Below are 13,538 nucleotides of genomic sequence, written 5' to 3' on the forward strand. Positions count from 1 at the left end.
CAAACCGGTTGCAGGGGCACTCAGCCCCTGCTCTGGCCTAAACTGGACAAAGGGAATGGGTGTAACCACCCCTTCTCCCTGACCCTCCCATAGGTGGGTCCCCAGAGTATGTCCAACCCCCTTTCTTAATATAAGTATGGGAACCCAGTCCTTAGGACTTCAAATTACACCTGGACGAAACTCTGCAACATATATCCTGGAACTTCGACATTCTACATGACTAGAAGACAGAAGAATCTCCCTTGTTCAAACAGGCACCAAAGAAGCATCTTGCCGGTCTGTATTTCCAAGGCTCCTGCCAGATCCCGATGGATTTGTGACTCAGGACACAGAGTTCCAGACTTCTCAGAGGCGGACACGAGATCCCAGCAAAGCTAAGACCTGCAGCCCTCACGAGTGACGTGGGACTGGAACTCCTGGACACCGTGCACATTTGCTAGTGCATCCGTTTCCGAGCTTTTCTGAAGCTGTGCATTGGGCTACTTATAGTCCAAGCCCCGAGCACCATTTGCACCGAAGATTATGGGCCTACACTCCACGAGTGTTCCGTGGGCCCGCTTCTAGTATTTCCGCTCAAGGCTCCTTCGTGATCCCTGGTAGGTCGACTGGTGGTCCCCACAAAGTTAACTCTTCTGTTTCTTGGGCTTTTCTGGTTACGCCAGATGTGCCCTGATGCCCCACCAAGTGGTGAATCCCTCAGATCTTGTTGGTCTGCACTGAAGCCAATCTTTGCTTTCTGCTTGGGTTGCTGTTGCCAAGGCTTGTTGGGTCCAATCCGGACACCGACAATGCAGCACTCGGCATCCTTTGTGGGACAGCTCAAATCCAGCTCCTGCTTGTGGTCGACACCTCCTGGTTCTCGTGGCTGAAGAGTCAAGCTTCACCTTCTTCACCTGAAATCACCCGACATCGGTGGGCATCCGCTCATCGCCTTCCGGGTCACTGGCTAGTGACCCAGACTCTGTCCCCTCTGCTTTCAGGTTCTTCAGATCTTCGATCCACTCTTGAATCGACCCGGACACTTTCGACTTGGTCGCCAGCAGCACTTTGCAGCAGATCGCTATTGAAAACGACGACGAAACCTGACATTAAAAGACACCTATGCACCCAGCTTCCCTGGGTGAGGTAACTCGAATACTCCGGTGCTCCCGTGGGTATTGACTCTAGAGCTGCCTAGTTCTAAAGGGGTTTGCTCCAAGTCCTCTTCTAAGGTCCTTAATCTTTAAAACTCCCACCGCAACTTTCCCCATAGAAGTTAATGGTGATTCGCGGCTGTGTTTAGACACTGCACGCGTCCCCCATGGGTCCCCTGTGTCACTACCTTGGGTGGTTCCTGGTGGCTCTCCAGGTTAGCGGGCTGCAGATATACGGGAAGGGATACGGGGACTGCTCGAGCATGAAAAAAGTGACCATGTGGCACCAATAAGCTTAGCGACATGAAAAGGAATGAGACTGATGTGGGTCAAAGAGATCAGAATTAGTAGGACTGCTTAAAGCAGCACATAAGGAAACACTGGATGACCCTTGGTCCTGACTACAGTCTGCACTGAACGCATAAATTCTGCGGTACAGTTGAGATCATACGGTACCCAAATCCACTAATAAATGCAAAGCAGAAAGACGGGGATCTAATTCAGTAAATCCCTTCTCAAACCAACTGACTTTGCTGCACGCTGCAGTACTGCAGGGATTATCCAATAGGAGATTCAAATATGGAGCGCAGTATACTATATTCTACTCTATTGGATTTCCCATAACACCTCTGTCAAGGATAAAGAAATATAATATCGTATGGCCCTGAGGAAGGTGGACACTAATTTTTTGAATCCTCCGAAACGTACGTTGACATGATATAGTCCCGGCTGGGGGCAATACCATGGACAATTGAAAAGGATTTCTACTATGTGTCTTATTAGTATGCCTTTGTTAGTCGGGATAATGATGTGGTTTTGAATGTGAGTATGTATGTTTGGATATGGTGAGGATGCCTCGGAATGAGAGGTGTGGTATGATGAGATGAGGTTTTCTCTTTTTTCTTTTGATGGGGTTATGAAGAGTGATTAACCATTTATAAGAAGTGTATTTATTTGTATTATATTTTATAAATGTATTGTCTAGGCTTTGTATCTATGTCAGTCGTGGTTCTTATACCACTTTATTAATATATGGTTTGGTACGCCCCTAGGGCTCAACGTACTTTCGCCTCTAGCCTCATAAAGAGACTAGAGGGATGTGTTTAGAATAAATACATACATTTTATATATATATACCTGGTGTGGTTCTCCTTTCATATGGTCATTCATGAGATTATAGACTGGTAAAACAAGCTGCTTTACATTCCTTCAAGACTTAGCCTGAAGGCTCCTCTCCATAGCTACCACTAGGATATCTTTCTATATAGGTTGTCTTTAAACCTACCATCAATAAGGGTCGTTTGGACTGGTTCAAGGTGCCCACTAGAATAGTGGACAGCATATGCCAGGCCAACTTCTCACACTCTGCATCACTGGAACTCCTACTTAGCTTACGCTGCCCCCAGCAAGCTCTGCGATTGCCTATGTTGCCGGGACGACTGGGCGCAGGGTTTCAGCTATGTAACATCTAAGCGTCTTCGCTCTATTCCTGGAATTGAACCAAATATTCCCCACATACCTTCTTTAACCAAAAGACTATCGCTCAGTGATACTAATAAATTGATACAGAACTGGGGGTTATTTGTCTGGTTCCAGCTATCATCTCAAATTTTTCTTCATATTTAGAGGCTGGAAAAAAATTACCCCTAGCAATACCTTTCCGTTCTGTCATGGCTCTCTCATGGCGGCTAATAGCCCACTGGGCTATATTAGGTTGTAACTTATGAACTGTCAGTTACAAAAGCTCCTACCCTTGCCATTCGCTGACCCTTTTCCTTTTTGCGCGCTCTCGTGCCCTGCTGTTGCCGAACCGTCTTCCTTCTAGGGTCGGCTGTGCCTCCCAGTCGGCAGTACAAGAGGGATGAAAAACCTGGGGGGTGTCTCAAATGGGCCTGGGCAATGTAATTCAGGGTGTGGCTTGAAAACACATGAGCTAAAAATCTGTGCTCGCGCCGCCTGACTTGTATTTTGCTGTTTCTGTCATTGCATCCAGCTATATGCTACAACAAGTAACATCATACCTACAACAAGTCACAACTTTTGCCTTTGTCAATGGTTGTTAGTCGCATAAGATAAATAAGCAGCAACTAAGGCTTGTATATAATATTGAAAAAACTTTGACTTAAAGCCCTGGTGACCCAACGCGGACGAATCGTTGCAAACAGGAGAGGCTTTATCCTCTGTTTTCAAGTTCTTTCGTTCACCTTTCACAAGGGAAACGATCTCTTGATTTTTCCTAACCCTAACTTAGACACTCAACTTTGATGCCTAATGCCCTGAAGAAGCCCCAGGCCAGATGGCCAATGTAAGGGGGTGAAACAAGTGTTGGCTACTATATGTGTTTTCGTCTTAAAGCACTGCGAATTAAATTCGAATTGTTTCCAGAGAGTAAGTGATTTTACTTACTCGTTCTGACACATCGACAAAGTTTTGTACCAGTAATGGGGAAAGGGTTTCCCATTGTCATCGATGTGCCTGCTGTCACTGCTGTCCGGACAAAAGCGTACCACCTGTGCCAAGACACAAAACAGAGCCCGAAAGAGACCCGTTTCAAGGCCTCCTTTAAAAAACTGCCGGTGCTCAGACATGTCCCACTTAAAGCCCTGGTTCATCAAAAATTGCAGCTGCCAACCCCACACCTGCCCACCACCGACACCGCCATACATGGGCTGGTCTGACAAATTTGCCGGTCCTGCATGAGTCAAGGAGAAACATTACATCTAGGAAATAACTCCTGCCCCTTTCTATAAAAAGAGGAAGGGGAGAGTCTTAATTTAATTTGCAACGTGGAAACATCGTTCTACTGAGATGGTCTTGCTGATGACGTCACTCCTTGTCTCATCTCCTGAATGCTGAAGAGGACTTTGGGGCTTTGAAGATTGCACAGTAGTGCTGAAATCACATGCTCGTACTGGAGCCTTTCCAGGTGCCTGGTATCTTTGCTCCAAGCAACTGCTCTTACAACACCTCAGCATCTCTCTCGGTCATAGTGCGCAGTCTGGGGCTGATGCAGGTCAACAACAGTTTGCACAGCACTGGATTTACACACACTCAAGCTGAGAGAGCCGGAATCACGCCTGCTCAGAGACAGCTATGAGCCAATTAAATTATAGCTTAAGATGCAGAAAAGGCAATGTGCGTTTTGGATTGTGACGTCAGGCTAAGTCTCGGGCGGCCGTGTGGGGGAGGCGAGAGAGACATGGAGAGAGAAAACTCATTGGTTGCAGAAACAAGTAAAATAAACAATATCTTTCATATTTGCAAAACCCAGTTTAAGTAATGATCTGAAGCCATGATGCTTACACAGTCTCTTGTAACCATTTTATCTCAAATAAACGTAATACACTACAAAAGCAATATATTAGGTACATTTCCAACATCACCTTAATGTTTCAAAGTGATCGAGCTACTTCACTTTATACATGGGATGAGAAGTTTTAGTTTGGGCTGTGTCAATTCAACAAACCGGTATTCCACTAATTAGTCAGCATTATCCCTGCAAAGACCTGGAGACATTAGAGGGGTCAACGCTGGTTGCTATGGCAACCTTGCATTGGCGTGGTCCCTCCACAACATTTCCTTCTTTTGGTTAGCACCTCACTGCATTCTGAGGGACTTGCTTAAGAGAAACTCCTCAGCACCTCTTTTCATTCAACCGAGGGAGGGACCTTTGCTCCTGCCCCCTTATGCATCTATCATGCCTTCTCCATGCTCAGCTCTCCGTGCCTTGCCACAAAATGCGCATTTCTAACTCCTCCTCGTAGTTCATATTTATTTCCTGCCCAGCTCATCTGAAACTTTCCCTGCATCCATTGCCTGCCCTCCAAGCTTATTTTTCAGACCCCAGTCATCTTTCTGTATTACCAGTCCTTGCACCTGCCAACCCAGCTCTCAGTTACGCCTCTTTTCGATTCCTCCCGCTATTCAACCCTTGTCTGTCCGTGGTTGTGTAAGCTCTATTAGGCGTTATGCAAACTTCTAACACTTCTTTGCCAAAATGAACACGTCATTGGCAGAGGAGGCCGAATGAAGGTGGCCGCCTGCCACATTTCAAGCGAATGATAGCTGAAGTGAACTGCTTAGATAAAGTTCACCTGAGAGTTGAGGGATATCACTGCTACAGCGATTCCTTTTCCAGGCCACATGCATAAGATGAGTGCGTTGGCTCTACCAACAGACAAGAAAATACTGCAGAAGAAGGGCGAGGCGTGGACAGGGGCCATAGAAGCTAAAATGCCTATTAAAGATAACGGAGGCAAAACATAGGTCAGAAATTCACTAGACCCATTAACCCCAGCGGAGAAGCGAACAAGGGTTGTAGTGATGCTGTTTCTATTTTTGGAAAAAAGGGACATTACTGTAGAAGATGTACCTGTAACACGGCGCCCGAGTTGGCCTGTACCCCGGGGAACTGCAAGGAAACAGAATGGTGGAAGAGTATTGATCAGGATTCCCCTCACCCTTCTCCACAGGCGGAACAAGACTCGTGGCACGCACTGGAGGACGAAAAACAGTCTGGCCCCTTTAACTGGCCGTGCATCCCAAACGAAGGCCCCACCTCCAATGACGTGTACTTCGCGGCATTGGATAAGACGCCGGAGTTCCAGGGAGAGGCGTGTGACGTCACCGGACGAGGAAGGAAGACGGAGGAGGACGCGCGAAAGGACGGAGCTCGAGATACCGAACCTGGACGAGAAGCAGACGATCCACAAGTAGAAGCAGACGAGCCAGGAGGCCAACGAGACCGCGCTGCGCCCTGCCACACTCCCGAGGGAGGAGTGTGGCTCCGACAGGTACGGGCCAAGTTTACAAGCTGGGTGGGGCTAAGGGGGCGATCCCCGCGTTGAAGACCCTCAGCTTCCTAGTGATCCCGCACACCCTGAAACCCTGTAATCGTCCCTACCCTCACAACGCTCCACTATCACGGATAGCAAGGCTGAGCACTAACGGTGTCCCTCACTTCCCCGGTACCCTTTTGTTTAGCAACCAGAGGACGTACAGTAATTGGTCCTTTCTTTGTGTTCTTTTGTTTCCGGTCATCCTGAGAGCGACGTGCAGTCCTGACACCGGGCCAGAAGCTGCCAAGGAGAAGCAGCCCCGCCAGTAGGCATCACGGACCCCGCGGACTTTGCCAGGGAAAGACTAACGTTGCGCAAGAAAAAGTTGTACATCAAAATAAAACCCGCTTTGCCCAAACCTCGTGTCCCGACCCTCACTGACCCCCCTTTACAAGTGGTGTCAGAAGTGGGATCGCCTGACCCCCAACAGCAACCTCTGATGGAGCAAGTGATCCAACACTTGATAGACGGACAAGATAAATTAGAATGGGCGATAAAAAAACCAGATTTCCATAGCGGACGCTGACAGAGAACTCTTTAAAAACGCCATCAGCGCTCAAATTGATAGTCTACAGAAGGGTGCTCAAGTGTCCACTCCTGGCCTCGACCGCCGAGTAGGTGTTCCTCATCCCTCGGGAGTATCCCTACAAAAATACGTGGCGGGAGAAGATCCCGACGCGTTTCTGTCTAATTTTGAGAGAGCTGCCCAGGCCTGTGGCTGGCCCATAGAAAAGTGGCCATTTTTTCTAGCACCGTTGTTGAGCGGGGAGGCTCAGGCGGCCTACCAAGTCGCTAATCATGCCGGAAACACACCATATGCCGATATTAAAGAGGTTATCCTTGACCATCTCGGGTTGGACCCGGAGGCATACAGGGTGAGGTTTAGAAAGGAAAGAGGGGTAACAGGGGAAAACCCCAAAACCCTATATTTGAGACTAAAAATGGCAGCAGAAAAGTGGTTAAAACCAACTCAAAGAAGTAAGGAGGAGATTATGGACAATATCATCCTTGAACAATTCATGGAGGCTTTGCCTTATGGAACGCAAAGATGGCTACGCCAGCACTCCGGTTTGACTGTGGCCCAAGCCATAGAAATGGCCACCAACTACTCTCGAGCACAACCCAGAACTTTTGCCTGGGAGTCAGAAAAAAACACCAAGCCGAATGTCACCCACAAAATCGAGAAAAAGAAACCAGAACCTCTAACCCCAATGAAACCACGACCCTTTCGGATGGACAGTGTGCAGCTTAAGGGACCCCAGTGTTTTGATTGTGGGGAGTGGGGACATATTGCCCGGATGTGCCCAAAACGGAAGCCACCCGATGAACCAATGGAAGTTGGATACATTCCCCGGGCTGTCATGTACACTGCAGAGATGGGACCATCCTTCTATGTACGTATACTGCTAAATGGTAACCATATCATGGGTTTGCTGGATTCTGGTTGCCGCCAGTCAGTAGTTCAAACGAAATTAGTACTGCCTTCTCAAATCATTCCCAAAGAACAGGTACATATAAGATGCGTACATGGGGATGTAAAGCCCTATCCGGTGGCCCAGATGGTCATAACTACTCCTAATCGAGCCCCTGTAGCTATTAAAGTAGGAGTAATAGAAACACTACCAGAGGATATTATAATAGGTGTGGATAACCCTGACTTTTTGTCATTGTTTAAAGACCGCTTTCCTAACCTCTCTACACAGGGCTCGGCCTACTTAGCGAAGGAACCATGGGCACTGGATAGGAACTTTAGATTTGCACAGGCTAATGACACGTCCCTCCTTAATGCCTGGGAATCTGCCCATGTGAATCAGACATCTACCACCCTGACGTATCCCAGGTTTGTGATCATCAACGACCTCCTGTATAGGGAAGGTAAGGCCGGAGACACCCCACAGCTGGTAGTACCTTCGGTTTTTAGGGAGCAGATCTTATATTATGCCCATTCTCATATAACAGCGGGACACTCAGGGGCAGAAAAAACAACCCAAAATATCACCAGACATTTTTTTTGGCCTGGCATCTATAAAGAGGCCGAGTTGTATTGTAAGAAATGTGACGTATGTCAAAAGAAAAACATGACCCGTCCTCCAGCTGTACCGCTACAATCCATGCCCCTCATAGGGAAACCCTTCGAAAGAGTTGGGATGGATCTTGTCGGACCCTTACCTCGATCCACGAGGGGAAATACCTATGTCCTGGTCATAGTGGATTATCACACTCGATTTCCAGAGGCTTTTGCCCTGACGGCTCCCACCACTAAAAACGTAGCCGACAAAATGGTCGAGTTGTTTTCAAGAGTAGGGTTCCCAAAGGAGATCCTTACCGATCAAGGCACTCCTTTCGTGTCAAAGCTAATGAGGGAAGTCTGTAAGACTTTGGATGTGCACCAGATTAGAACATCTGCATACCACCCTCAAACAGATGGCCTCGTAGAGAGGTACAATCGTAGCCTAAAGACAACTCTGAAGAAAATGCTAACTGTAGAAAGTAAAGATTGGGATAAGGTTCTTCCCCTGGCTCTCTATGTATTAAGAGCCCAAGTACAGAGTAGCCTAGGTTGTTCACCATTTGAGTTATTGTACGGTAGACAACCTCGGTCCCTCCTTGAGATTACCAAAGATGCATGGGAACATGAGGACGCAGAAGAGCAACAGTCTATGTTGGACTATACCCAACAACTTAAATCCAAGTTGGGTAAACTAAGAGATCTGGCGTATTCCCACTTAGAACAGAGCCAACGTAAACAGAAGTGTCAGTATGACAAAGGGAAAAGATGGCGAAAACTAGACAAAGGAGACTGGGTATTGGTCTTGCTGCCATCTTCTACCCATAAATTCAAAAGCGAGTGGTTAGGTCCCTATCCTGTGGTAGAAACGATAGGCAACACCACCTACCGGGTACAACTGTCCCCGTCCAGACGTCAAACGTTTCATATCAATCTGCTTAAAAAGTGGATAGGGCCCCCTCCCAAGTCAACACACTTCGGGCTGCCAGTAAATAAAACAACAAGCACCCTAGAGCTGTTGCCTGTAAACCCTGAGTTGACGGTACATGAGAAAGAAGACTTGAGGAAGGCTTTACAGCCGTATGCTCATGTATTTTCTGATACCCCCGGTCTGACCCATTTAACCGAACACCGAATACAGACTGAGGAAGGTAAAGTAGTCAAACTACGTCCCTACAGGGTTCCTGCAGCTAGAAGAGGAGACGTAAAAAAGGAAGTGCAGGACATGCTAGAGTTAGGAGTAATCCGACCCTCGCACAGCCAATGGTCTTCCCCTATTGTTATGATCCCGAAGCCAGACGGGACAACCCGTTTTTGCATGGATTTTAGAGCGTTGAATGCCATTTCAGCATTTGATGCGTATCCTATCCCAAGGGTGGACGAGCTAGTAGAGAGAATAGGGGAGGCAAAGTACATAACGACTTTAGACCTCACAAAAGGTTATTGGCAGGTGCCATTAAGAGAGGAGGATAGAAAAAAAACAGCGTTCGCCACAGAAGAGGGTCTCTATGAGTTTAACGTTCTACCCTTTGGACTGCATGGGGCCCCAGCCACCTTTCAAAGGTTAATGAATACCGTCCTTGCCTCGCACTCTACCTATTGTTCGGTTTATCTGGACGATATAGTCATTTTTAGTAAAACATGGGAAGAGCATCTATTCCATGTACAAAAGATTATACAGGAGCTAGACAACGCGGGCCTGCATATAAACGCAAAAAAATCAAGAGCGGCCTATTACAGGGTGAAATATCTCGGTTTCCTATTAGGGGAGGGAGTCATAGCCCCTCAGGAAGACAAAGTAAAAGCCATTGTACAAACTCCTTTTCCAACCAATAAAAGAGAACTACGGGGGTTTCTGGGATTAATAGGGTACTACAGACGGTTTATTGCGAACTTTGCAGCCACTGCAAGCCCCTTAACAGACCTACTGAGTAAGAACGCAAAACCCTCCCACTGGCGTCACCCGTCAATGGAAGCACAGGAGGCGTTTGAATCCCTAAAAAGGGCTATCACCCCAAGCCCGGTTCTCATACCTCCCGACTTTGAAAAACCATTTACATTGGCTACAGATGCCTCGGATATCGGAGTAGGGGCCGTGTTATCACAAGAAGGAGAGGATGGAAAGGAACATCCTATTCTGTTCCTTAGCCGCAAATTGCATCCCCGAGAAAGGAAATATCCAACAATAGAGCGGGAATGTCTGGCTATTAGATGGGCTATTGATAAACTGCGCTATTATTTGGAAGGACGTCCTTTTGTGTTGTTCACCGACCACGCCCCATTACAATGGATGCAAAGAAACCACTCCCAAAATCCTAGAGTCCTCAGATGGTTCCTGTTCCTACAGCCTTTCTCCTTTGTGGTGAAACATCGCAAGGGACGTGACAATGGCAACGCTGACTTTCTGTCCCGAGCACCTCTTCTCCCCGATCGGGAGAATCCAAGGGGGGAGGAGTGTAACACGGCGCCCGAGTTGGCCTGTACCCCGGGGAACTGCAAGGAAACAGAATGGTGGAAGAGTATTGATCAGGATTCCCCTCACCCTTCTCCACAGGCGGAACAAGACTCGTGGCACGCACTGGAGGACGAAAAACAGTCTGGCCCCTTTAACTGGCCGTGCATCCCAAACGAAGGCCCCACCTCCAATGACGTGTACTTCGCGGCATTGGATAAGACGCCGGAGTTCCAGGGAGAGGCGTGTGACGTCACCGGACGAGGAAGGAAGACGGAGGAGGACGCGCGAAAGGACGGAGCTCGAGATACCGAACCTGGACGAGAAGCAGACGATCCACAAGTAGAAGCAGACGAGCCAGGAGGCCAACGAGACCGCGCTGCGCCCTGCCACACTCCCGAGGGAGGAGTGTGGCTCCGACAGGTACGGGCCAAGTTTACAAGCTGGGTGGGGCTAAGGGGGCGATCCCCGCGTTGAAGACCCTCAGCTTCCTAGTGATCCCGCACACCCTGAAACCCTGTAATCGTCCCTACCCTCACAACGCTCCACTATCACGGATAGCAAGGCTGAGCACTAACGGTGTCCCTCACTTCCCCGGTACCCTTTTGTTTAGCAACCAGAGGACGTACAGTAATTGGTCCTTTCTTTGTGTTCTTTTGTTTCCGGTCATCCTGAGAGCGACGTGCAGTCCTGACACCGGGCCAGAAGCTGCCAAGGAGAAGCAGCCCCGCCAGTAGGCATCACGGACCCCGCGGACTTTGCCAGGGAAAGACTAACGTTGCGCAAGAAAAAGTTGTACATCAAAATAAAACCCGCTTTGCCCAAACCTCGTGTCCCGACCCTCACTGACCCCCCTTTACAGTACCCCATTTGTCAAATGCCCTTGTGATTGGTTTTCTTGGTTTCTTCTCGACTGGCATCAGTTGCATATGTAAAACGTGAACAGAAGAAAGGGGAAACAGAGACTGAAAGAAACAGAAAGGGGAACTGATGCAACAAATTTGAGGTGGCAAATTATCAGGAGCCGAAAGAGAGGTGCCAAGGTAAATTGCTGATGTGGGAGGGTAAAAAAAGCGTTACTTACCTGTAACTGCAGTTATCCAGTATTGGTGTTTTTCATAGATTCACATGCCTGAATCATTCCCCGTCGTCGAGACGGGAGTCTCCGGTACATAGAAAAGTAATGTCCTATAGACATATATAGAGAAAAGTAGGCCTAAGGGCCTCCCCTTAGTATCCTATCTATGTCCTTTTGTAAAAAGGACCAAACTCTAGAAGAGAGCCAATCAGCTTACACCTCCCTCTAGAACCTTCCTGACAGGAACCTCAGTCTCTCAGATTTTCGTACGCACCAAGCTAAGTAGGCGTAGCACCAATAGAGAGATAAGTGAGTCCTTCCAGGGGAGGCGGGAGGGTTGCATGTGAATCTATGAAAGACACCAATACTGGATAACTGCAGTTACAGGTAAGTAACACATTTCTTATCCAGTATTATGGGTGTCTTTCATAGATTCACATGCCTGAATCAGAGTAGCAAGCAATATCTTGTGCACATTTCTGACGGAACACTATATACAAGTCATTAGATACTACATATCATGCGACTATGAACCATCAGCATTAATATATATATATATATATATAGATATATCAGCCAGAAGTAGTAACAGAAAAATGTGCATACCAGAAAAGGATGGAGGGATGGAGGAAGGCTCACCCTACTGGAAAAGATGGCGTAGCACAGCCTGCCCCACTGCAGCATCCTTCATCAGCTCTGTATCCAGGCAGTAGGCGACTTCCACGTTGCCGCCCTGCAGATGTCGAGAACTGGCACTCCTGCAAACAGTGCCATAGAAGTCGACACGGCCCTTGTAGAGTGCGCTCTGATTCTAGAGCGCAATGGCTGTCCGGCTCTGTCGTGGCAAAAGGCAATTGCCGATGAGATCCATCTGGAGATGCTCTGTTTGGTCAGCGGTAGACCTTTCCTAGGCCTACTGAAGGCTACGAAGTGTTGGTTAGATTTTCTGAAATGTTTGGTTTTGTCAATATAAAATTTTAGACATCACTTAAGGTCCAATGAGTGCAGAGATCTCTCAGCAGCAGTGCTGGGATTTGGAAAGAATGACCTGAGTACCACAGGCTCGTTTAAGTGGAAGTCCAACGGAACTTTAGGAATGAACCTAGGATTAGTTCTTAAAATGACTCTATCATCCCGGAACTGCAGGAAGGGGTCTTGAATAGAGAGAGCCTACAGCTCACTGACCCTCCTTGCTGATGTAAGCGCCATGAGGAGAGCCGTTTTCCACAAGACGTATTTGACGTCTGCTCTGTAAATGGGTTCAAAAGGGTGTTTCATCAGTTGGTTAAGAACCACATTCAAGTGCCATGTTGGAGGTATCATCCTTGGTCGAGGAAAAGATCTATAGAGACCTTTAAGGAACTGTTTTATAAGTCTACTAGACCAGAGAGAGGGTCCCTTAGACGTTCTCTTAAATCTTGAGATCGCCGCCAAATGTACCCTAATGGAGGAATGGGCAAGGCCCGACTGCGCCAGATGCAGCAAGTAGGGTAATATTTGTTCTGGAGTGATGGCAAATGGACGTAGACCTTTGTCCGCACACCAGATGCAGAAGCGTTTCCACTTTAGGGAATAAGTCTTATTAGTGCTGTCCGCTCTTGCCTTGGACAGAATGTCTTTACAATCCTGCGGGATGTTCATATTGCTGAATTCTCGGTACTCAGGAGCCAGGCCGACAACCTGAGAGACTTCAGATCCGGATGTAGAATCTGCTTGTTGCTCATCGTGAGCAGAGATGGATGTTGATGCAGATGGATCGGCGGCTGCAGAGAGAAGCGATGAAGGTCCATGAACCAATGTTGCCTCGGCCAGAAAGGGGCTATCAGGATTAAGGTGCATGGTTCTGCCTTCATCTTCCTGATGACTCTGGGAATCATTGGAAATGGCGGAAATGCGTACGCAAAGATGTTGCGCCATGCGATGGAAAATGCATTTCCGATAGACTTTGACTGGGGATGCCAGCTTGCGAAGCTGTGGCATTTGGTGTTTTCTCTGGTTGCAAACAGGTCGATTTGCGGTGTTCCCCATC

General features: G+C 47.9%; 1 protein-coding gene and 1 long non-coding RNA gene across 3 annotated transcripts in view; one reads left to right on the forward strand and one right to left on the reverse strand.

Annotated features, from left to right (window-relative positions):
* LOC144822841 (uncharacterized) overlaps positions 1-13,538 on the reverse strand; it is a 190,053-nt gene that overhangs the window by 34,965 nt on the left and 141,550 nt on the right. The window lies entirely within an intron of this gene.
* On the forward strand, positions 7,304-11,257 carry LOC144824706 (uncharacterized). Its single transcript, XR_013609069.1, has 2 exons — positions 7,304-7,365; positions 10,534-11,257. It is a non-coding gene; the product is annotated as an uncharacterized LOC144824706 (long non-coding RNA).

This window comes from Lissotriton helveticus, chromosome 3_1 (assembly GCF_964261635.1).
Source record: "Lissotriton helveticus chromosome 3_1, aLisHel1.1, whole genome shotgun sequence".
Lineage (NCBI taxonomy): Eukaryota > Metazoa > Chordata > Amphibia > Caudata > Salamandridae > Lissotriton > Lissotriton helveticus.